Raw genomic sequence first — 24,462 nt, forward strand, 5'->3', positions numbered from 1 at the left:
ATCCATCATCCAATCCTACATTGCCCCAAGAGGAGCGTAGGAGCCCGGGGCTAAGCAGTTGGTCTCGACATTTAAGATGAGAGTGAACCTCCCCCCCCAAAAAAAAAAAAAAAAAAAATCCCGTGTCACTAGTGTCAGGGAAAGCGTCCATTAGAGAAGAGAGGACTAGGGAAGAGGCCCCAAGGAGCTAATGACATTTGAAAGGTAACTAGAAACACTTCCCCATGATAGGGAAGACCAGAAGAAGGGCCCTGATATAAAGTAGAGATTAGAGACAACTACAGGTAGATCTAATAAGAGACACAAAAATTGCTGGTGTTAGTGATTTTCAAAGAGGATATCTGGAGAGCAGGATCTGACTGAGACTTCAGTGAAGAGAGAAAGGATCAACCTGTATGTTTGCAGCCCTGATAAGCCTTGATGGACAAAAATATGGGAAGGAGGATGATTGACTCCCAGCTCACTTGAAAGTGGATTAGGTAAGAAATTTCCATGGAAATAAAGGCATGCAGGAAAGAGTTAAGAAACAGGTATATTGCCTTGCTTGAAATCCTTGAGATCAAGAAGGAGAAGGGATCAGGGAATACAGTAATGAGCATTTGTGAGACTGGAAAGTCCTTGTCTGTTGACATGAAAATGATGTGGACCACTAAGAGAGGCTAGGTGTTATGGAGGATAGAAAGAACCCTTGCTGACAATCTGGTTAACACTTACTGTGCTAGCAACGTAGATCTACTTCCCCCTCTAAAACGCCAGCATCGTAGATCTACATCCCCCTCTAAAATGCCAGTGATATAGAGCTATGTCCCCCTTTAAAACACCAGTGATATAGATCTATGTCCCCCTCTAAAATGCCAGTGATGTAGATCTACATCCCCCTATAAAATGCAAGTGACGTAGATCTACGTCCTGCAGCACTGAGAAGTCATTGCAAGCAACTAAAGTAAAGTGGAAGGTAATAACGTATCTCGCTAACTTCAGACATTTCTCCGCTATGCTTACAACCACTGATTTAGGAGCAAGGGAGACGAGTGACAATCTTCACAGGTTCACAACCGCTCTGCTTTCTCAGTAACCTTGAATATTTCAGAGCTTGAGTCCAACCAACCTGACTTCATTCAACCAACTTTTTGGTGTTGGTGATTACTTTTGTTAGTGCCAGGGATCTTTTATTGATGTATTAATCCTATTTAGGCAGAAAAAAAAAAAAAAATTGAAAATCAGCCAGCATAGAGGGGTATCATTTTTTTTTTTCTCCCCTGCGTAGTACAGGTTAAAGAATGAAGCCATGTTGATCTTGAAACTGCAAGAAGGGAAAAACAAAAGTTACATTATTTCATCCCCATCTATGAGCATTGGTTTGTAGGCTGGAAGGAGAGATGTAACCTGGCTATGAATGTTCCAATCCTCACCGTGGGGGTGACAAATGATTAAATTTTTGAAGGTAGTCCACCAGAAAGGAGGGATTGTAAAGCACCGGTGTATTAGTTGTAATATTGGCCTTAGACTAATGCATTATAGAATTGGCCAACTTGACCAAAAGCATCTCCTGTGGACATTATAGTCTGAATGGGAAAAGTAACCGAAGACTCCCTAACTTTATTGCCAGCTAAAGACACAGAGTCAGCTCCTGTGGAAGAATGAACAGAATGACTCTTCTTGGGGTGGGACTATCTGTAGGTGTTTGTTAATGACCCTGAAGATAATTGAATTCATATGAACTGGAGGTGGAGTGGAAGGGTGGCATTCCCCCAGACCAGTCCACTATGATGAGAATGTGTAAATTTCTGCACTTTCCAACATCCTCTGAAAGAAAACAAGTTGAACCAAGTAAAAACTAAGAACCTACATGGGGATGAGCAGAGTTCAGATGCAATGTAAGGTATTCCACCTCTGCCAGTATCCACATAAAAACAGTAACGAGTAGAAAACTGACACCTACTTGTGAATAACAAGAATTTGATAGAGCCCCTTCAAATAAAACTGAATCTTCAAAAGTCTTAGAGAGCAGCTGTTTGCAATGAAAGCTGAGCTCTCTGGCAACTCTCAGTGCGTATTTCATTATCATGTAGTGAAAGTAAGGAACAGGAAAATAATATTTTTTTATGTGTATAGAGTTAATACTATAAAAGATATACAGTAAAAGTCCAATTCTTCGGCATCCAATTCCCCGGCAAATCTGACATTTCGTCAGTTTTGAGAAATAGTCCCGTTTACAAAAATCTCTAATCGTTTGGCAGATTTTCCGATTTTTTTCGTCAGTCTTGAAATTCTCCATGAGGCTCGCCAGCTAGCTACCCGCCTTTACCCGCCTTAGTGAGTGAGATGGTGGAAGTGATGGAATGAGTCTACCACTGCCATGAAGCTCAGAGGCTAGCTCTTTCTCCCATAGCATAAAGAGAGGACAATCATGTAGTGAGTCTAGCATGGGAAAGAGAATCTGTTTCGCCATTCTTCCGCCATTCCTCCGAGTTGTTGCCGTGCTGCTGCCGACTTCTCTCGATTCTTCTGTGTGCTTTGTGAACTTCGTACCGAAGCAACAGGGAGAAGAGTCCTTAGAGCCTGTTGCAGGACCCTCTGCTGCTGGGGACTTCTTCCAGCAGTAGCAGACTCCAATCAACCCCTTCTGTTGTACATATGTAAATAAGGAACCTACTATAAGTTTAGGTAAGTGCATGTGAACTTGTAGGCCTACTGTACCATTACATTTATATACAGTATGTTCACTAATTTCTTTATTTTTCATATTCATGTATAGTACTGTATTCATTACAGTATTGTACAGTATCAAACAGTATACAGTACTCTCTCCAAACACATTTGTAATGATATGAGTAGTGATGATAGTGTTCACCGAAACATATAAGGTACTGAGTGGGTAGGGTTTTTGATAATTCGGCAATTTTGATTTTTCGGCACTTGCCTGGTCCCATAGATGCCGAAAAATTGGACTTCTACTGTATATGCCAGTCAAGAAATAATTGCTAAATGTATTCAGAAAACTTAAGGCTATAGGCAGTGATATCACAGAGAGAATGACCAGGAAAGGAGGCAATGAGATGTGGAAGGATTCAAGGGTAAACTAGCACACAGACTAAACTGAACTGGAGATAAAGGAGGATGAATCATCGCACACTGAGCCATATTGGTCACTGAGAGGAAGGAGGAATCAGTACAGAAAAAGGGAGCTAAAAAGGACCAGAACAATTAAACAAACTCAAAAAGGGCTCATTGGTAACTAGAGGAAGTGGTACAGTCCTAAGCAGAAGTTAGACCAAACCACAGTGCCATCATGGCTGAGTTGAGACAAGGTCAAATCAGTGGTCCTGCTGGCCTGAGTATGATATAGCCAACCAGATTTGGGATGAAATGGTGAATAATGTTGACCTGGAATTTGACACTTGACAAAGAGAACCCCACCACAGAGGAGCTACCTTGCAGTGGTGGTGGTGGGGCTTGAAATTGTCTCAGTGGCAGCCCCTATTTTAGTTACCTGCCTCATTAGCATATTGAATTTGTTTATGAGGTTCTTCCCCTTCATCACTAGGTAACGGAGTTTGCTGGTGGTGATGATGTTCCCTGTCTTGGTCATCTTAGGACTGGGATGTTCCCCTCCTCCATTTGTGCTTGCCATGCATGGCATCTTGTGATGCTAAAAGAAACAGGTTGCCTGGTGGTTGGGTGATGCTGCATGCTGTGCCCTCTGGCTAGCAACACACCTCTGTGGTTTCCTGGTCTGGCTAGAGGGGCAGTTTGGTTCAGCCCAAACAAGTCAATCAGCTGGTCATTTTACTAGGGCTAAGCAAGCACCACATGACTTGGGTCCTCCATCAGTCTGGATCTGTCATCTGGTTGCGTGTTGGTTACCCATTACCTGTGTACTGTATACTTTTCCACTATCCTTTGGGTTGTCAGGTGTTCTATGACCTGCTGTTTTGCCTCTTCATGATGGGTTCTTGGGTGGGTAGGGGGTGGGATAGTATAGGATTTACATTTTTTTATGTGGCAGATTTTTCCCCCCCTTTTGATCTTAGTGTGCCATGTGGCCAGGCTCATGAGTCATCTACTGGCCACATTTCTCCTCTTGCCAACCCTGGACACTCCAGGATTTCTGAATCTTCTGTTGACAAACCCTGCCATTCTGCTAGATCTTCAAATGGCTCTTCCTCATCTGTGGAGCTTAGGCTTCAGGGGTTATGGTATGCTCACAAGACACCCCTGTGAGTGTGTTCATGATAGTGACTCTTGAATGGCATCAGGCTACTGGAAGTAAAGATAGGAAGAGTTCTCGATGGCGAGGCACCAAACCCTCTAAGAAAACTTTAAGTCCCACCACTGAGACAGTGCCTGGTGTCTTTGTGTCATATAGGTATGAGAAATTCTTTGTCTTGAAACTGGCTGATGGTACTTCACTCAGAGACTAGAATGCATTTAAAGTCCACCGTGACCTGGTCAAGGCATGAGGGTCATCCCCAAAGGTTGCACCACAGGTAGATGAGCCTCTCCCTGCCGAGGCCAGGGGTGTTGATGAAAGTGCTGACATCCATGCTATGAAAGATTTGGCATTCAAAGATGTGTTGGTCATCTATCACACCATCCTGAGCCAGACCTAGGGAGTAGTCTTCTCCAAGGAGCACCTTAGGTACTCAGAGGAGAACTTCCTGGAGGGGATGGCAGACCATGGGGTGGTTGAGAAGATCAGGAAGAAGGTATTCAGGATTGTGACAGACATACCATCTTTGATTTTAACATTAGTATTACACATCTTCAGGCTTAGCCCAAGGAAGTGTCTCCACTCTCTGAGGCTTGGACATGTCAGTCTGACCTGTCATTTAAAATTGCTGTCTTTTACAAGAGTGTTTCAACTGTGGTGGTGATTATCATGGTGAGATTGATTGCCCAATCTTCCCTCTTGTGTGAACTGCCATGGTGCTCTTCCAGTTTCATTAGCCTAGTGTGTCCACTACATATCTGAGAATAAGGTCCTGTCAGTCAAAACCTGTGAGCATCTTTCTTTAGCTCTGTCACGTCACCAGGAAGCCCGCAGTGAAACAGAACAACTCATGTTGCTCCACTTGCCTCTCAGAGCACTCAGTCATTGCAGTTATCCTGGTCAGGGAGAGTTTCTATGGCAGTGACAGCTGGGGAGTCAGTGCCTCCTCCATACGGAGGTCACCCATGTGTGGAGCTGCCTCCCCTCCTTCCACATGTTCCTGCACATGATTTGAAGGCTGCATCCATGGCCCAGGCCTGGATGTCAGCATCTGGATGCACATTGCCACTATGTGCATCCTCCGAGTCTGACCTTCAAGGTGAAAGGGATGTTGCTGCCCTTCATGACAGGGTTGTGGCTCATCAGAGTAATGTGTTTTCCCTTTTCAGGGCTGTGGCATAAGGTGTGGTGATTTACACCTAGCTTTTACCTCATGGTGTCCTCCATACTGGCTATTCTCAGTTTTTACTGATGGCTCAAAGTCTGATGCTGGCACTGGATTTGGGAGTGTCATTCCTGATTTTTAGCCAGAATGGAACCTTACTCTCCTCAGTTTTGATTTTTACTGCTGGGGTGTCAGCAGTCTGATGGCTCTCCAACTTTTCCTTACCTATGAGGGCACTAGTTTTACTGTTTTCAGCAACTCCAGGCCAGTTGTCTGCCCTTGAGTATTTTAATTCTCCCCGACCCTCGGTGTGGGAAATTTTAGAAAAGATCCACCTGGGCCATTATGACTTGAGAGTTTCATTTTCCTGAGTGCTAACCCATGTTGGACTGCAGGGAGATGAATGTGCAGACAAGGCAGTAAGGGCAGCAGTTACCCTTGATGTGTTATTCAGACCTCTTCCCTACAGGAATTACTTTCCTATGATTTTAGGTTGCTGTCCTGGTCTCCTGGCAGCATGCTGAGGATGCACTTACTGTTCCAAGTATGCTTTAGGAGGTGATGGTGGTATTTAGCCCATTATCCTATACTGCCATGCCCCATCACTGAGAAGTTGCTGTGACCCCCCCCCTACAGATTGGTCATACACAACTGATGCATGGCCATCTCATTTAGGGGAGACCTCCTTCTTATGGTGAAGACTGTACCTCTTCAGGCTTAGGTGGGAGATGGGTCTTTGCCTTCTCTCCTCAGTACTTGAGGAGGAGGCACGTTTGATGGGAGGAGCTACCTGCTCATTTGTTGCGGAAACAGTTTTAACAATAGTTGTTGTATGCATGTTTTATGTGTAGTTTTATGATGTGTCCTTGATGCTTGTATATTGATTTTAATGTATGATTACTAGGCATGGATGTTTAGGCACTAAAAATCTCTGAAATAGGTAGGCAAAGAGACAAATACGCAGGCAAAGAGACATAATAAAATGACAAAAAAGGCATTTATTGACAAAAAAAAATGCATTAAAAGGCATGTATTTCCACCACCAAAATATGGTTAAAATGATAATATGAAGGTATACAACATTAATCTTTTGGTCTAGTGTATATATCTGTCTATCTATCTATCTATTGCCAGACGCCTCAATCCCGTTTCGGGTGGCCACAATCAAATCGCCTCCAAGTCGCCCTGTCCCCCGCCATTTCACTGCCCTGCTCCCAACTCACACCCCCCTCTCTCATATACCTCTCCACCCCATCCCTCCATCTTATCCTTGGCCTCCCCCTCCCTCTTCCCCCCTCCACCTCACTCACATACACTCTCTTCGTCAGTCTTTCACCCTCAATCCTCTCCACATGGCCAAACCACCTCAATATGTTCCTCATAACGCTTCCTATCACATCCACATCCACACCACAACGCTCCTTTATATCCTCATTCGTCAGCCTGTCTCTCCATGTGACTCCACAGGCTCCTCTTAAGTAACTCATTTCCACTGCTCTCACTCTTGACTTGTGTCCTTCCAACAATGTCCAAGCTTCACTTCCGTACGTTAGAGTTGGTATCACAATACTGTCATGCAGTAACTTTTTCACTTCCATGCTCACTTCCCTGTTTCTTATCACTGCTTTCAAAGAACCAGCAACCTTTCTTCCCTGCTGTACCCTTTCAAGCACTTCACCCTCCAAACCTCCATCCTTACTCATCACACTACCCAAATACTTAAACGTACTCACATTTTCCAATTCCTCACCATCCAACCTCGCTGTACATTCACTAACTTCACCTCTCTCAAAGACCATCACTTTATTCTTCCCTACATTCACCTTTAGGTTCCGTTTCTTACACACTCTCTCAAACTCATCCACTAAGCCTTGCAGCTCCCCTTCGTCTTCACTCAACAACACAATATCATCTGCAAACAACAGTACAGGGAGTTTCCAAACACTATCCTCTCTCACCAGGGCCACTCCAACATCCACTACCCTACCTTGTACCTCTTTTATTACCCCATCCATGTACAGATTGAACAACCATGGAGACATGACACATCCGTGTTTCAAACCAACTTTCAAAGAGAAAAATTCACTTAGGTCACCATCCACACGCACTGCAGCCTTCGCATCATCGTACATACTCTTCACAGCATTCAACAACTTCCCATCTACTCCATATATTCTTAACACTTTCCACAACCTTGCTTGAAGTGAATAATCGTATCATTGCAAAAGTAGACAACAGCAAAAATTGTCTTCTTTCACATTTTTTCTCTGAAAATTGCAATTTTCTCATAGAAATGTGTGTTTTTTACCATTATCAAGTTATCACAGTAAAAAATGGATGTGTGAGTGGGGTGTGTCTGCTGAGATAGATGAGAATGGCAGTGCTTGTGGACATTTGTGCTGGGAGGGGGTTGGTGATAGCCAATACCCTCTTCAGGCACAAAATGATCCACAGGTATACATGGTGAGTGATGAGAAGGGTGGGTGGTGAACTGAATGAAAGGAAGGCAATGATTGATTATGTATGTGTGGATGAAAGGATGCAAAGGTGTGTAATGGATGCAAGAGCATATAGAGGTTGGGGGAGTGGACTTTCTTACCATTGGTCAGAATCAAGGTCCAAGTAAAGTGGAGAAATAGAAGAAGGGACGGACGGGAGGAAGGAGTAGATGTAAGGAGAGTGGAAAGGTTACAAGAGGATGAGAAAAAGGTAGAATATAATAGAGAAGGGGAGGAGCGATTGGGTAAATATGGATTGGAGCAGATGGAGGATGTGGAAGGTGTGTGCAAGATATTTACAGAAGAAATATGTGCAGCATGTGAAGTGGTCTGTGGGGTGAAGAGAAGACAAAAGGGAGTGCAAGGAACAGCATGGTGGAATGAAGAGGTGAGACAGGCTGTGGCACAAAAGAAAAAAGCATATAGTGGATGGATGAGGAGTAAAGGCGTGGAAGAAGTTGAGAGATGGAAGAGAGAGTTATATGTAGAGAGGAAGAGAGAGGTGAAAAGATCTGTGAGAGAAAGTAAGAGGAGGGTGGATGAAGAATTTGGAAGGAATTTGAGTGTAAAGTGGAGGGAATGTAAGAAAATGTTCTGGAAAGAGGTAAAGAGAGTTAGACAGGATGGCAATGAAGTTAATAGGGGAGTGAAAAATAAAAACAGTAGATTACTAGTGGAGATGGGAGAAAAAGTGAGCAGATGGAGAGAACACTTTAATGAATTGTTGAACATAGAGAATGAAAGCAATGCAAGTATAAGTGGTTGGGGAATGGCTGGGAGAAGGAGGGATGTGAGAAGAGAGAAAGAAATCAGTAAGTTAGAAGTTGTAGAAGCAGTGAAGACAAAATGGGGAAAGCCCCAGGAATTGTTGGAGTGTGTGGTGAAATGCTGAAGCATGGGGGAGAGATAGTAGTAGAATGGATGTGGAAGATGTGCAGGTTGACCTGGGTGGAAGGTAGAGTCCCAGAGGATTGGAAGTCAGGTATAATTATTCCCTTGTACAAAGGGAATGGGGAAAAAGAAGTGTATGGTAATCACAGGGGCTTTTGTCTTCTTAGTGTAATAGGAAACGTATATGATAGGATACATATTGACAGAGTTAGGGAAATAACAGAGGAATTAGTTAGAGAGGAACAGGGAGGTTTTAGGAAGGGAAGAGGTTGTGTAGATCAGATATTCATTCTTAGATCTTCAGTGGAAAGTTCCTAGAGAAGGGAAAGAAATTGTATGCGGCCTTCATGGATTTGGAGAATGCATATGACAGGGTGGATAGACAAGGATTGTGGAAAGTATTAAGAATATATGGAGTAGTTGGGAAGTTGTTGAATGCAGTGAAGTGTATGTATGAGGGTGCTAAGGCTGCAGTGTGTGTGGATAGTGAACTGAGTGAATTTTTCTCTTTGAAGGTTGGGTTGAAACAGGGATGTGTCATGTCTCCATGGTTGTTCAATCTGTATATGGATGGGGTTATAAATGAGACACAAGGTAGTGCAGTGGATGTTGGAGCAGCCCTAGTGAGAGAGGGCAGTTTTTGGAAACTCCCTGTGCTGTTGTTTGCAGATGATACTGTGTTGTTAAGTGAAGACGAAGGGGAGCTTCAAGGCTAGGTGGATAAGTTTGGGAGAGTGTGTAAGAAATGGAATTTAAAGGGTGAATGTTGGGAAGAGTAAAGTTATTGTCTTCGAGAGAAGTGAAGTCAGTGAATGTACAGTAAGTCTGGATGAGGAGGAAATGGAAAATGTGAGTACGTTTAAGTACTTGGGTAGTGTGAGGAATAAGGATGGAAGTTTGGAGGGTGAACTACTTGAGAGGATACAACAAGGAAGAAAGGTTGCTGGTTCCTTGAAGGCAGTGATAAGAACAGGGAAGTGAGCATGGAAGTGAAAAAGTTACTACATGACAGTATTGTGATACCAACTTTAACGTATGGAAGTGAAGCTTGGACCTTGTTAGAGGGACACAAGTCGAGTGAGAGCAGTGGAAATGGGTTATTTAAGAGGAGCCTGTGGAGTCACATGGAGAGGCAGACTGACAAATGAGGATGTGAAGGAGCATTGTGGTGTGGATGTGGATGTGATAGGAAGCGTTAGGAGAAACACATTTAGGTGGTTTGGCCATGTGGAGAGGATGGAGAATGAGAAACTGACAAGGAGAGTGTATGTGAGTGAGGTGGAGGGGGAGAGAGGGAGGGGAAGGCCAAGGATGAGATGGAGGGATGGAGTGGAGAGGTATGTGAGGGAGGGGGGTGGGAGCAGGGCAGTGAAATGGTGGGGGACAGGGTGACGTGGAGGCAATTTGTTTGTATCCACCCCGTGTAGGATTAAGGCGGCTGGCAGTAGATAGATAGATAGATTGAAAAAATGGAAACTTCACAGCCATTTTGTATTAGAACACCAGCAACAAATTTATAATTAGCACTTTCATTTTTTAAGGACTTTGGCCACAGGGTAGATCTTGGAGAATACTGATGCAGCGGCAAAAATGAATGAATAACTGACGGTGGCACCCCTGGTTTTGCCCTGGTTGTGGAAATTTGAACTAACTAATGGGTGTTGATGCTAGCCATTTGCCTATTGATTTAGCCTGTCATACCCTGTCTTATTTTTTAAAAGCGTAATGAACTTTTTTTTAAACTTTTATTGTAAGTTATTATGGATAACAATGTTAACACATTGATAACTTACTGTATTAAAGTGTTAACATAGAAATGTCATTGTAAGCAGGTACAACAAGAGAAGATAGCACGACCTTTTGGCAAAATGGCAGTAGAAGGCTGATTTAGGCACTTGTTCATGAAAATGGAATTATCTTGGTAGACTGCGAGATAATGCTGATTTTATGTGTACGGCGTGCCGGGGTGAGCAGGTGGAGATTGTCAGACGTGAAAGGATTGAACTTGCTGGTGAATCTCTTGAGTGTGTGGAAGAGTTTTGTTATTTGGGAGACATGTTGTGTGCTGGAGGTGGGGCTGGAGCTAGCTCTGTGGCTGGGGTGAGAAGTGGTTGGAAGAAGTTCAGGGAGCTCTTGCCTCTCCTGACATTGAGAGGGCTCTCCCTACGTGCTAAGGGGTTGTTGTATGCAGCATGTGTTAGGAGTGTAATGCTGTATGGCAGTGAGACCTGGGCAGTGAAGGAGGAAGATATTCACCGGCTCAGACGTAAAGAAATGACAATAATTAGGTGGATGTGCAGTGCGTCCCTGCGTCCAAGGCCTGGAGGGGCTGGGTTTACAATGGAAGAGTTGAGAGGTAGGATGGGACTGGAGTGTATTGGTGTTGTGATGAGGAGAGGTAGATTGAGGTGGTTTGGACATGTGGAGAGGATGGGGGATGATAATTGGGTGAGGAAGGTTAGGGGTGTTAATATTGGGGGTGGGGTTATGAGGGGTAGACCGAGAAAGACATGGGACGAGGTCATTAAGTGTGACCTTAGGGTTAAGGGACTGAACAGGGAGGCTGCAATGGATCGTGCAATGTGGAGAGGCGGCATTAGGTGACCAAGGCCGACACATGCAAGCATGTTGGAGCCTTTAAAAACGAAACGAAAACGAAACGAAATCATCAAAAAAAGCATGAACAGGCACTTGTGGCATTTATGGAAAATTCTGGGCCATAATGGTTACTATTTTTATTTGATTTATTTGTTATATTATTATGTATAATATGTAGGTACAGTTAGCATTAAAATTCATATTGCCTCTCCAACTTTTCTGTCTGTGAACTTTGAAAATCAGTCTGGTGAATCTGCAGCAGTTGAAACTGGTGGCTTTTATTTCGCTTCAGAACAGTGTCTTCAGTGTCAGTTGCTACTGATTCATATAACAAATTTTTAAAGTCCATGGAGAGAAAAACAAGTAAAGCAACAGAATTTATGATGCTGGCTGTACACATATGTATGTACAGTTGCGAGCAGATGACTCGAGGCCACCTAGTCCACCAAAATGTTGGTGTTTTATCTGGTAACAGTGGTAGTTATGAACTTGACCGAGATTCAGTCAGCTGTTCGGACAAAACAAACCCATTGATAATTTGGCAATGTGCAGTTCTAACTGGTCTCCAATCAATATCATGCAAGTAAATGTATTATATGTCATACACATGGTAGTTACAGTACAATCCCAGTTAACCGGGCGGCTTGGGGAATTCACGTTCCCGGTTACAGATTTTTCCCGTAGTTCTGATATTCAAATCTATACAAAGGCGATCATTATCACAACAGTAAATACAATTCAGGTACTCACCACTCACATCAGGGGGCACACCAAGAGATTCCACCTGAAAAATTGCCTCGCAAACACACACCATGGTCATAATGGACGTGCATGCAATGCCTTGCAGTACCGGTACTACAAAATGCACAAGTCCATTCTGTTAACTACCGAATAATTTCTTGTATGTACTGTACTCATGTGGAAAACTGAAGAAATAAAATCCTGAATATTTATTGGTAAATTATCACGACACCTGTACCCCCACATCAGCTTTGTTTACAATCCCGGCCCCAACTGACCGCCACCATTCCGCCACTGTTTTGCACCATTGTTAACTACCGAAGTATTCGTTGTATGTACTGTACTCATAAAAGTGGAAAAATAAAGAAATAAAATCTTGAACATTTATTGGTGAACTGATGTTAAGACTGCACTGTAGAATTATCACACCTGTGCCCCCACACAAAGCTTTGCTTACGGTCCCGGCCCCGACTGACCTCCATCATTCCACCCTTCACCTGCTGCCAATCAGCTGTTTTGCACTAAATAAAATACATGATGTACTTATGAAGTGCAAGCATATACATTTTTTTTTCTTCCAACAAAGTAAACCTTCATTCTTATTAACATTTTTTTTTTTTTTTTTCATCGCTGCCAGCACACATGCATTCTAACATGAATTTATGTGGTGCAAGTTAGAGTCGGTCCGTTAGGAAGAAAAACACCGATGTTTGTTGATTTGCTCTCTCCCGAGATGTCTGGCTTACAAATTCCATGCCTGTCTTTGAAACAATTTAACCATCCAACACTGAAATCACATTCGACTTCTGTATTCATTTTATTGTGAAACTCTTTTGCTTTTTCTTCAATAAGAGGACCAGAAATAGGTGCTCCCCTAGATCTTTCTAAGCAAAACCACTTGAACGATGAAGAGTATGCCTTTTTTCAATGGACTTACTTGTCTCGCTTTTCATGAAAAATTCATTGAGCTTGGATGCTGCGTCTTTATATAAAATCGTTAGATTTCCTGCATTATATTCGGTCATCAGTGTTTTATAATGTTTGCCTTTTTCAAGTCTATTGCATATGTCCAGCTTCTGTTTCAAGGTAGGCACGACACACTTACATTTAGTTTGCTCTTTAGGCATTTTGGAATGTTGAAATTACCGTCCATTAGAGCAACACAACAGCAAGAGAGCTTGTTTACTGTCTGGTGGTAAAAAGCAGACTGGTGATTTGTGGAAATTGTGGAGGGTGTGGAGGATGACTGAATTCAAGTAGGGGAAAGAGGGAGGAGGAGGGCTGGTTAAGAGGATTTACTAGGGATATACATTAGCCAGAAATGTCTTCACCTCGCTTAGTCTGACTTCACCCAGCCTCGCGTGACACCATAAAACGGCGGTTTGGTGGTCCATTCAAAATGGTGCACAGTTATAACTTACTGACGTTTTTACCAGCCCTTGAATTTTCCCATTATTCTGAGTATTCCGTTTGTCTGGATACCAGATAGCTGGGATTGTACTGTATATTGATAACCATAGTATTACAGCATAGGCATCCAAATAGTGGTGCATTCATTCATGTGTGACACACGGGTATCGGTAGTGATTTATTTGGTTCGACTGATGTCGTGAACCAAACAACCTTTACCAGTTTTCAAGAGATATGCCGTAGAGTTCTCAGCTTCCCCGCAACCTAGCATTATTATCACAAAAATGTCATCATGCCAGTCATCCCTCACCATGAACCTCACTTTCGTCGAAGTCTAAATCCGAAGCAGGTGGGAGAGTTAAAGGTTCACACCACAATAGGCGGAACAGGGGCAGGGATGTGTGGGAGTTATAAGGAGGGTGGTGGATGAGGAAGAGAGGGACGAGGTGGGACGTCAGATGGGAGGAGGAGGGGGGAGGGGGCAGGCGGTTGATAGCAGTATAAAACGTATATGAGATTAAAGATTATAATAAGTTTGTTTTGACATACGCAACCAATGTTTGTTTAATATTCGAGTGGTAAAGTCGAACGATTACTCATCATGAACGGGACAATTGGTTCCACCTTCATGCCCCTCCCCATATGTGGCGTCACGTGGTGCCTACGTCACAAACCAAGTTGGTGATGGAGCTGCACACTCGGGATACCCGTGTGTTTCACATGAATGAACGCACCACCATTTGGATGCCAGTGTTGTAATACTATGGTTATAAATATATCTACCGTGTGTATGACACGTTAATCATTATCAATATACAGTAATACGTTTACTTGCATGATATTGATTGGAGAGCAATTAGAACTGCACATTGACAATTTATCTCTGGGTTTGTTTCGCCGAACAGCTGACTGAATCTCGGTCAAGTTCATAGCTACCACTGTTACCAGATAAAACATCAACATGTTGGTGGACTAGGTGGCCTCGAGTCATCTGCTCGCAACTGTACATACTGTATTTGTTGTTCTGCTTCTTTGCTTGTTGTAGGACAGCATGACCTGTGTTGGTTTGTTGCCTTGATGTTATTTAATGTACAGCAATCAATTCCTCAATCAGTATTGAAGAGAGAGAGAGGCTGAATCAATGTGAAACCAAATGAAATGAGGACCACGTGGCAAGGCCTCGCCAATTGATGAGAGGCCAGGATATCATGGAGATGAACTGAAAAGATATTGTGTTGTACCGAATTGCAAAAATCTAAGGTTTGAACTTTGGCTAGTTAGCACATGATTTTCCCCAACTAAATCCTTGGCTATGTATATGTATTTTACTGTGACTGTTGCCTGATAAGTTATTTGTCACTTGGGATCTTCCAGTATTTCAGGATAATTAACTCATCCTTCATTTTTCACAGTTTTGACTGTGCCATTTATGGTTGAATGTGGGTGAATAAACCATTACAAAATACAGTAGTTTAAGGTGTATTTGGGAATGTTAAAAAAAAATTTGAATAATCTGAAAATACTCTTTAAACAAGTACAGTAGACCGTTTACACAGGATTGATTTGCTCTAAACACATTTTGTGAGGATAGATGAATCCTATCCTGCCCAATAAAAGAAAAAAAAAAAATCTAAGGAGAATTCCAGAAGTTGACTCCAGTCCGCAACGACATTCAGGGGTCCTGGACATTGATGTTTGTTGACGTGGGAACCACACGTATGCACACTGAATCCCCCCCCTTCCCCGCTCTCTCTCTCTCTCTCTCTCTTAGCCATCTTTGACTCCTGGCTTCCCTGCCTGCATTAAAATCCCACATGATCATAGTGCTGTGTGCCAGTCCCAAAGCTTGTTCATGTGTTACGTCTTCCTGGTCCTTTGCTGTGTCTACCAGTGGTGCCAGTGAGAGTCCTTGCCATGTGCCTTTGTTGCTCAAGAGGAAAAGAAAAATAGTCCCTTAGTTTGACACTAAGGAGCATGTGGTTGAAATTGCAGAACACGTTAACATAAACGAGTTATCAGTGTCTGCACGTTAGTACTGTGAAAAGACTGAACATGCAATCCAACTAGGATGTGATGGTGATTCAAGAAGACATTCCTTTGTGAGAAATGATGTGCTAATGATAACTGAGAAATTGCTTTAAAATTCATCTGTGCTCAGAAGGAAGTGAATATGGCAGTGAACAGTAAAATCATTTACTGAAAGGCTGCTGAAATTTATGGAAATTTGCTCAAGTTATTTGAACTGAAAATCTTCCACAGTTTTCTGCTAGCATGGGCTAATTTGCAGAATTCCAGGGACATGAAGAACTGTGCCATGCAGGAGTCCTTTTTTTTTTTTTTTTTTTTTTTTTTTTTTTCCCACCTTACTGGCAGAGGAGGAGAAGTTGGTGCATGGATATAAGGCCTCCAAAGAGCACATTACTTTATTGTTTTCCTGTAAAACCATAGGCTAATGTAAGTTAAAGCCTATGGTGATTCATCAGTTTGCACCGTTGAGTGCTCAGCAGCATGAAAATGTGGAGTGGTTGAGTTTTTATTAGATGCATAATTCGAAGGGGTGGGTGCATTGTGTATGCTAGAGTGGTTCAATAAGATTTTTGTCCCCACAGCTGAGAGGCACTGCAGAGAGAAAAATCTGTCTTTTAAAGTGGTCATGGATATGGACAATTGTCTGGACCATCCACAATATCTCATTGGCCACTGCCAAGCTACTGAGGTTGTTTTCCTGTCACTCATCACTACCAGTGTTGTTCAGCCTCATGACCAGAAGGTTGTTGTGACCTTCAAGAGGTGTACTATATATGCACCTATGTTGCTGTGAGAGAGGTAGCTGACTGGAGGGCTGAGGTGGCAGCAGTCACATATGAGGACTGGGCAGGCATTGAGGTTGACTTTACCAATACTTTCAGCATCAAGTCCACAAGCAATGACAAGAAAACTGTTTTGGTAGACATTTAATACACTTAGGATGAAAAAAAAATTATTGGTCTTGGTTGCGGATTAACATTGTGCATAAGGTTGTGTAACTGAGTAAGTGTGACATTGTCAGACAAGACTCATGTGTAACCACCTTCCATGGCATTGTGATTGAAACTAGGACAGTGCTGGATCACAATGGAATGAGAGAAGAGATACCATGATGACATCTATCTATCTATCTATCTATCGCCAGACGCCTCAATCCCGTTTGGGGTGGCCACAAACAAATCGCCTCCAAGTCGCCCTGTCCCCCGCCATTTCACTGCCCTGCTCCCAACTCACACCCCCCTCTCTCATATACCTCTCCACCCCATCCCTCCATCTCATCCTCGGCCCCCCCCTCCCTCTTCCCCCCTCAACCTCACTCACATACACTCTTTTCGTCAGTCTTTCACCCTCCATCCTCTCCAATACATTTTTCATGGCCGTGGCAGGGGAATTTGAGGTATGTATGTAAATGGGGACAGCCTGAGTTGTTCCTTGCACTCGGATGTAAACACACCTGGAACTGTGGCTCCATGAGTTAAATGTTTGTCAGTTTCAGAGTATTTCCCAACTTTTGTCCGTTATATTTAATGAACAGTACAGAGCCCTCAAGAACAATTTCTTGAGAGTTACTGATGTAACATGCAGTTGGACAAGAGGACCACCAAGACATAAAGTAACTTGGTGGTGGGATAAGGGTGTAGAAGCTGCAGTTAAGGAAAAAAGAAGGCTTTTCCAGGAATGGAAGAAGGGTGGTAGCAAAGAGGAATATTTGGCTGCCAAGCGTAGGGCTAGAAGAGAGGTATACAGGTCAAAGCCTGAGTCACAGAGACTATTACTTGATAACCTCAATCATGGGGAAAGGAAAAATATGATATTTAGGGTGGCAGGTCAAGTGAAGAGGGATAAACGGGATATTATATGTGAGCAGTGTGTGAAGAATGATGAAGGAAGGGTAGTGGTGAACAGTGAGGATATTAAAGATGCATGGAGAGAGCATTATAACCAGTTGTTGAATGAGGAGTTTGACTGGGACAGGGAAGGTTTGGAGCCAGCAGATCCAGTGTCTGGCCCTTGACCTTTGATTGATACTGCTACTGTGAGTGAGGCAATAGGCAGGATGAGGGTGGGGAAGGCAGCAGGTGTGTGTGGGTTGACTGCCGAAATGTTGAAGGCCTCAGGCGATATAGGGGTGAGTTTAGTCACTGACCTGATAAATAGGATTATTTATGAGTGTGTTGTCCCAGATGATTGGCTGAAGAGTGTAATTGTAAATGTGTAAAAAGGGAAGGGTGATGCCCTGAAAAGAGGAAATTATAGAGGTATAAAGTTTTTAGATCAGATAATGAAGGTAATAGAGAGAGTTTTAGAAGGTATGATTAGAGAAAGAGTGAATATTGATGAGATGCAGTTTGGGTTTATGCCAGGTAGGGGGACCACTGATGCCATATTCATTGTTCGACAGCTTCAGGAAAAATATATTGGTAGGAGAAGGGATCTCTATTTTGTTTTTGTTGATTTGGAAAAGGCCTTTGACAGAGTCCCTAGAGAGGTGGTGAAGTGGGCAATGAGAAAGCTTGGCTTGGAGGAGTGGCTGGTTAGGGTGGTTATGGCTATGTATGTGGGTGCTCACACCCAGGTAAGAGTGAATGGAGATTTGAGTGATGAGTTTTCCATGAATGTTGGTGTGCATCAGGGGTCAGTCTTGAGTCCCATGTTGTTTATCATGGTACTTGAAGCCCTTTCATATGACTTTAGAAACGGACTCCTGTGGGAGTTGTTGTATGCTGATGATTTGATGTTGATTGTAGAGAACGAAAGGGAGGTGGAGGAAAGGTTTAGGAAGTGGAGAGATGGTATGGGGCAAAAGGGTTTAAGGGTAAATGCAGATAAAACAAAAGTGATGATATCTAGGGTTGGTGGTGGTACTGCCAAAGACGAGGGAGAGTGGCCATGTGCAGTTTGCCACAAGGGCGTGGGAAGTAATTCCATCTTGTGCGGTGTGTGTGATAAATGGGTGCATAAGAGATGTAGCGGTATCAGAGGTAGACTGCGAGATAATGCTGATTTTATGTGTACGGCGTGTTGGGGTGAGCAGGTGGAGATTGTCAGACATGAAAGGATTGAACTTGCTGGGGAATCTCTTGAGTGTGTGGAAGAGTTTTGTTATTTGGGAGAGATGTTGTGTGCTGGAGGTGGGGCTGGAGCTAGCTCTGTGGCTAAGGTGAGAAGTGGTTAGAAGAAGTTCAGGGAGCTGTTGCCTCTCCTGTCATTGAGAGGACTCTCCCTACGTGCTAAGGGGTCTTTGTATGCAGCATATGTTAGGAGTGTAATGCTGTATGGTAGTGAGACCTGGGCAGTGAAGGAGGAAGATATTCGCCGGCTCAGACGTACAGAAATGACAATGATTAGGTGGATGTGCAGTGCGTCCCTGCTTCCAAGGCCTGGAGGGGCTGGGTTTACGATGGAAGAGTTGAGAGGTAGGATGGGACTGGAGTGTATTGGTGTTGTGATGAGGAGAGGTAGATTGAGGTGGTTTGGACATGTGGAGAGGATGGGGGATGATAATTGGGTGAGGAAGGTTAGGGGTGTTAATATTGGGGGTGGGGTTATGAGGGGTAGACCGAGAAAGACATGGGACGAGGTCATTAAGTGTGATCTTAGGGTTAAAGGACTGAACAGGGAGGCTGCAATGGATCGTGCAGCGGGGAGAGCAGGCATTAGGTGACCAAGGCCGACACATGCAAGCATGTTGGAACCTTTAAAAACAAAAACGAAACTGGTATATATTTTATTTCCCTGTGTGTCAACAGGTGGGTTGGCAAAAGGTTAGTGCCCCTCCCCATGAAATAACTAACTCGAGGAGAAATAACCACCCCTTATGGCAGCGTTTCCCAACCTGGGGGTGCGTTTGAGATTGCTAGGGGGGGCGTGGGGTAGTCAGAGTTCAACATAGCGCTAGGCCATGCAAATACATGCAGGGTATTCCCAAAGATATGTATGAATAAGAAACTTTGATAGGAAAACTTCACAATTGTCATTTCAAGCAACCACATGTAGTGTTGCCATCTAGTGTCTTAAGCATCCATATGGAACAGATAAAAGCATCGTTGTTTAGGCGTCAGAGGGGTGGCCCGGGTGGAGGGCATCATGAATGCAGTCCTGACGAAAGGGGGGGCGCAGTGCTAAAAAGGTTGGGAGCCCCTGCCTTATGGGATCGTGGCATCTGGCCATAAATAGATAGATAGATAAAAAAAGAAGACATTCCTCCCCTCGAAAAGAAGACATTGCTGCCTGGGATGTCATTAGCAAGGAGGCTGTTCAGCTAAGGTGGTGAAAGCAACTACCTCATGTTTACCCTGCTGTGTTGGCAACATCGGTTTTGCACTAGACAGCAGAGGTGGACCAGTAAATGCTGGGGGCAGGTTGTACTGCCATCACTCATGACGACATTTTTCACATTATCAGCACCACTCCCATAATGACAATCAGTGGCCTCATCAAAGAGGTTGAGGAGGTGGAAGAGTGCCTGGCACCTGAGACCATACAGCAGGTACCAGCAGCAGTTGAGCAACAGCACGTTGAAGGGTCCACCCCTCGGCAGCTGAGTCTGGTGTTAGAAATCATTAATCGGCTCAAGGACGCCCTAATGATGGTGATGCACAACATAGATAAACTGCAGTCCTTCCAGAGTCAAATTAGCTGCATCCTATAAGAGCAAAGGGAACACCTTGTGAAGAAAATTAATGAGTTGTCCCAAGCTCTCATTACGATCTACTCCAGACCCAGCCTTTATGCCTGCCCTGCCATCTCAATCTCCCTAACTGAGCACCTCAGCAGTGTCCAACTCCCCACTACCCACCAGTAACAGTAATTGGGGAAACACCCTTTAAGGGTTTCAGGCCTAGCCTCAGCCCAAGAGGGGTTAGAGTCACTGCTCATTCCCCTCCTCTAGCCCCTTAGCTTCAGACACCCTCTTAATCAGTACCCAAAAACAGTATCATTCTGTCCTCTTTTATGATAAGTGTCTGTCTGTCTGTCCATAGGCAGACGCTTTAATCCTGTATGGGGTGGCCACAGATAAATTACCTACATGTTGCCCTGTCCCCTGCCATTTCTATACTCTCCCCCCAATTTCCACCCCCATCTCAACTCCATCCTTCCTTCTCATCCTTAGTCACCCCCCTCACCCTCTCCACTTCACTCACATACACTCTCCCAGTTAGTCTTTCACTACCCACTCCACAGTGCCAAACTGCTTCATTGTGTTTCTCCTAACATTTTCTGTCACATCCATACCCATGATTCTCCTTCACTTCCTCATATGTCAGTCTGCCTCTCCATGTACCTCCATGTGCTCCTCACAAGTAACTCATTTCCACTGCTCTCACTCTTGACTTGTGTCCTTCCAACAAGGTCCAAGCTTTGCTTCCATACATTAGAGTGGGGATCACAATACTGTCGTGCATTGTCTTTTTTACTTCCATTCTCACTACCCTATTTCTTATCACTGCTTTCAGTGAGCCAGCAACCTTTCTTCCCTGCTGTACCTTTCAAGCACTTCATCCTCAAAACCTCCATCCTCACTCATCACACTACGCAAGTACTTAACCCGAGGCGTCCTGATGACGTATGGATACGTTCCCACGTTTTGTCACGGTGACATCCAACAATGTATCCATACATTTTGCAATTGCAAGGTCCGTCATTTGCACATTTTTCAAATTTCATGCGTAATTTTTGGTACACATACGCAGGAAAGGTGCGACAAGAAGGAAAATAAGGTATGGTCTTTCTGTGTTGTCTGGGGAAGGCACGAATGGTGTGGTGGGAGTGAGGGGTGAAAGGGAAAGTGGTGTGGTGGGAGTGAGTGGTGAAAGGGAAAGTGGTGGTGCGAGGGAGGCAGTGCGAGCACGTGATGTACGTGGGCAGCAGGCAGGCGAGAAGGAGCTGCTCTCTAGCACGTCTTTCACCCTGCAGTATTCCCGCACTTCCTCCCCACAGCCCCCTGATGTGGGGAAAGGAAGGAAAGGGAAGGGAAAGGGAAAAGGGAAAGGGAAGAGGAACGCGAGTGGGGAAGAGCGGAGCTCTCCTCCTCCCCAACCTCCCCACCACCCTCTCCTCCCCACCCTGACAAGGAATATCACACCTTGTTACATTACTGATACTGTGTGTGCTTCTGATAATATGATGTTCACTGTAAAGTGAGGCCTATACAGATGTGATAATATGACTCTCAGTTTAATAGTAAGGCCTGTAAGTATGTGATAACAATTATATAAAGTGGAAATGGGTGTAATGTTAGTGGAAAAGTATTATATAAGTTGAAAAATAGAGTGTAAGTTGAAACATGTCATAGTGAGTTCACTCACTATGTTCATATGCGATAATTTGACGCACAATATAATAGTAAGGCCTGTAAATATGTGATAATTATATAAAGTGGAAACTGGTGTAATGTTAGTGGAAAAGTATTATGTAAGTTGAAAAAAAGAGTGTAAGTTGAAACCAGTCATAGTGAGTTCACTCACTATGTTCATATGCGATAATATGACGCACAGTATAATAGTAAGGCCTGTAAATATGTGATAATTATATAAAGTGGAAACGGGTGTAATGTTAGTGGAAAAGTATTACCGGTATATAAGTTGAAACACAGAGTGTAAGTTGAAACAACAGTCATAGCGAGTTCGCTCACTATGTAAATATGCGCTGATATTATGCCAAATATAATCGTAAGGCCTGTAAATATGTGATAACAGTTCTATAACGTGGAAACTGGTATAATGTTAGTGGAAAAGTATTATGTAAGTAGAGAAAATGAAATGTATGTTGAAAAAACGGTCATACGAATCATATGTGACTGATTTGGGCAATTTCGCTATGCTCACTGAATGGAACAATGCTTATTTTGCCTATATTTTTGTGTGAAAATCAGTATATTCTTGTCCAACATGTTATTTTGCTCCAAATTGATAAATATCTACCAATTCTGAGTGATTTCCAATACATATCTCAACCATAGAAAATGGGACAGCAGCCGAGCGCCTTTACAGAATACGGTACCAGGTGCATGGTGGCTCACCAATTTTGACCATTTATAGTCTCAGGTAAGCACTTTCTCTGTGATCTGCCATCATTTCACACCAAAAGTGGAGGTATGAGCAAAAAAAAAAACAAATCCAAAATCTGCCAGGATTAGGGAGGGTCAGTGGAGGAAAATCGGCCGGGATGGGGCGGGTTAAATGCACTTGCATTTCCCATTTCCTCATGATCCAGCCTCACTGTGTAGTCAGTGACTTCAATTTTTTTGAAGACCACAAGTTTACTCTTCCCTACATTCACCTTTAGGTACTGTTTCTTCCCTACTTTCCTAAACTGATTCACCAAGCCTTGCAGTTCCCCTTTCTCTTCACTTAGCAGTACAGTAGCATTTGGAGACAACAGAACAGGAAGTTTCCAAATGCTACCCTCTCTTATTAGGGCTGCTTCAATATCCACTGCCTTACTTTTTATCTCTTTTATAACTCCATCCAAATACAAATTGAACTACCATGGAGGCATGACACATAGCTGTTTCAGTCCAACATTCAGATAGAAAATATCACTCATTTCACCATATACATAATTACTGCAGCCCTAGCACCCTCATACCTTCCCTTCATAGCATTCAAAAACTTCCCATTTACACCTATTTTTTTTATACACTGTCATAGGCATTCATCAGACCCTCAAGGGAAGTATCCAACTTCTTTCCCTTCCGTAGAAACTTTTCCATTAAACACCTTCTGGCGAATATCTGATCTACACAGTCTCTTCCCTTCCTGACACCTCCCTGTTCTTTTCCAACTAATTCTTCTCATATTTCTCTAACTCTCAGTGGGTGTCCTACCATATACTTTTCCTATTACACTAAGAAGACAAATGCCCCCATGGTTAACATACATTTTATTTTCCCTTTTTCCTTTGGCCGGGGGAATAATTATACCTGCCTTTGAGTCCTTTGGGATGTGACCTTCCTCCAAGGTCAATCTGCACATCTTCCATATCTGTTCTGTTGCTATCTCTTCCCCTTGTTTGAGCATGTCACCACACATTCCAATAATTCCTGGGGACTTTCCCCATTTTGGCTTTCTTCATTGCTTCCACTACTTCCATCCTACTGAGCTCTTCCTCCCTTCTCATCTTCCCCCTTCTCCCAGCCATTCCCTAGCCAGTTAGTGTTACTTTCATTCTCTGCGTTTAGCAATTCCTTAACTTATTCTCTCCAACTGCCCACTTTTTCTTTCTTCTCTACCAGCAATCTGCCAGTTTTATCATTCACTTCCCTGCTACCTTTTTTATTACCCTGTCTTACTCTTATTAACCACATTGCACACTCTGCCTTTTTATATGACCAGTGATGTTCGTAGAGGTTGTATGTGTGCTACAGTGAATGTTAGGTATGATCAGGAAGAGATACAAATTTTAAAGGAGGGCCAGATGGGGGACTTTGGAAAAAGTTGGAGATTTCACCATGCCAGGTAGCCTTATAATGTGGATTTCAGTCATCTGAGTTGTGCATTTTAATTTACATGGTAAAATTTAGCCACACAAATTGGGGATATATTGTAATGTGTTTTGATGTTTTGGGCACCACAAAGGATTTTTATGTAATTGTTTAATTATCAAATTATGGCTGTGGTAGTCCTAATACTGTAAATGCATTTTCATCATCTAGGGGTTTTCACTTTGAGTGTACTGTTGCTCCCAAACACCCACAGATAATGTGAGATGACAGGACAGTAGTTATCTGGTACGCTTAGATTATACATATGCTGCCATCCAGTATCATTTGATGTGGTATCGATACCTCTGGGCTTAAATAGTGTACCAGAATGATGATTTGTGAGAGATTTGATGAGTAATGCGGTTTTCCCTTTTATGATCACAGTACTATGATATGACTTGAGATTTCAAAAGTCACATACAGTAGACAATTA

The 24,462-nt window shown here is 43.3% G+C and overlaps 1 protein-coding gene across 1 annotated transcript in view; it reads left to right on the forward strand.

The window, feature by feature from the left end:
• Camta (Calmodulin-binding transcription activator) overlaps window positions 1-24,462 on the forward strand; it is a 1,827,966-nt gene that overhangs the window by 1,212,219 nt on the left and 591,285 nt on the right. The window lies entirely within an intron of this gene.

This window comes from Coenobita brevimanus, chromosome 87, assembly GCF_032717465.1.
Source record: "Coenobita brevimanus isolate Jiangsu-jjx chromosome 87, ASM3271746v2, whole genome shotgun sequence".
Taxonomy (NCBI): Eukaryota; Metazoa; Arthropoda; class Malacostraca; order Decapoda; family Coenobitidae; genus Coenobita; species Coenobita brevimanus.